General features: G+C 50.4%; 1 pseudogene; it reads right to left on the bottom strand.

Annotated features, from left to right (window-relative positions):
• Positions 1-216: 216 nt before the first annotated feature.
• LOC101585523 lies at positions 217-1,396 on the bottom strand (annotated as a pseudogene).
• Between the last annotated feature and the right edge of the window lie 534 nt (positions 1,397-1,930).

The following is a 1,930-nucleotide window of genomic DNA, read 5'->3' as shown; positions in this document are numbered from 1 at the left end:
TTTCTGTTACAAGACTTCCCAGAGAGTTTCCTATATGTATGTCTGTTATGATTTTCTAAGAAGGGAAAATGACATGCAGTGTTTGAAAATTTACCAAGCCATGTATTCTTTGTGGAATGAAGATTTTACTTATTTATTTTTTGCCATTAAAACTGAAAACTTTTTTTTTTCTTTTCATTTAAAAAAGTATTTTGGACACATACAACAAGGCGACATTCATTCTCTTTTCTCATCTTCCGGGATGGGGTCTGAGGGTGGCCCCTCCACAGTGGCACTGTTGCTCTCTGAGCTGGTGTCGCTGTCGCTGGCCTCTGCCGCCAGGCTGTCGACGTCCTCCTGGCCGCTCTGCTTGTCCTCCGGCGTGGACGTGCCCTCCTCGCCTTCTGCTGGCTCTCCGCTGCCTCTTCCAGGTGTGCCTCGTCCTTCTGCTCCTGGGCTCTGCCAGCCCTTGCTCGTCCTCGGGGCCGCGCCGCCCTGGCCGCGCTCCGCCCGCTCCGCCACCTCCGTCTCGCTCTCCTCCTGCCTCTTGCGGGCCTGCTGCTCGGCCAGGGCGATCTCCGCGTGATCTTCTCCACGTCCACCTCCACCTTCAGCCCACACAGCCTTTTGAGTTCGTTGCTGAACGAATCTGTGCTTTCGAGGAATTTCCTCTTCTTCTCCGGGTGCGTTCCTCTATCTGAAGAAGTTCGGCTTCCAGTTTTCGCTGGTGAACCGTGAGGGACTGGACCTGGCGCTTGAGGACCTGCATTCTAGCGGTTGTGACAACTGACCCGAAGTCTGGCACCGTGCTCATGCTGAGGATTTCACTGCTGAGGCGATGGCTTCTCTGGAAACGGGCGGTGGCCGTGTGCTTCATGGAAAAGCCATCATCTTAATCATCGGGGTCTTCTGCAGGCTGGATGCCCTTGTAAGGCTCTCCTTTCTCCGTGCGCGACTGTCTGCCGGCTCTCCTCCTCTAGCTCGGCTTCTGCGCAGCTCTTCGCGTTGATATAAGTCAGGTACGCGGGGGAGTTGTGATGGGCCTTCATGGACTCATTGTACTCTATTTTTTCTGCCTCGTATTCGTTTAAATATTCTTATTTCTCTTCATCAGCGAGATCTCGCCATATACCACCAATGCTCTTGCCAATCTCCCACAGCTTTAGGTCAGGGTTGGAAGCCTTTACTTGTACCTCATGCAGGGCATGAGCGGCTTATCTGGTGGCTTTGGGAGTTTTGGAATCATAATGGCAGAGGACGCCGCGACCCGGCTGTTGGTGCTGGGGTTCCCTCCCAGCTTGTAGTTGTTGTAGGTGAGATGACCGTGTGGATTGTATCCCACAAACCCTGGTGTGTTGGGCATTTGTGTTGCAGGAGCTGGGGCGGGAGGTGGGGCATCAAGTGGTCCTTTTGACATTTTGGAAGATTAAGTTCTCAGTTCCTCAAGAATGAACCTGAGGGGCCGGGGAGATAGCTCAACAGAATAAGGGCCTGCCTGGAAAGCTCAAGGGCCTGAGTTCAATCCCTGGTTCTGCCAAAAAAAAAAAAAAAAAGGAATGAACCTGAGACACAGTGGGCTGCCAGCGCCCGCAGTCCCGCTCCACCTGAAGGTATTATTAAAGCCACATTTCGGGAGGTGTTGGTCTGAAGTCTGAGAACATAGTATATAGGGACTTTCTATAGTGATTAGTGATTTGTGGAATTACAAGGTGTGGTACATGGCTTTGTCTTAATTCATAAGAACAATGGCAAATAACTGAGAGAAAACTGAAATTATCTATCTATCATCTATCTATCTATCTATCTATCTATCTATCTATCTATCTATCATCCATCCATTCATCCAGCCAGTCAGCCAGCCACTTATCCTTCCTTCCTTCCTTCCTTCCTTCCTTCCTTCCTTCCATCCATTTTGCAGTACTAGGAATTGAATCCAGAGCCTTCTCATTGA

The sequence above is a fragment of the Octodon degus genome, unplaced genomic scaffold (assembly GCF_000260255.1).
Source record: "Octodon degus isolate 3935 unplaced genomic scaffold, OctDeg1.0 scaffold00014, whole genome shotgun sequence".
In the NCBI taxonomy this organism is placed as follows: Eukaryota; Metazoa; Chordata; class Mammalia; order Rodentia; family Octodontidae; genus Octodon; species Octodon degus.
Note: the sequence above shows the minus strand (reverse complement) of the source record. Positions and strands in the feature narration are given on the sequence as shown.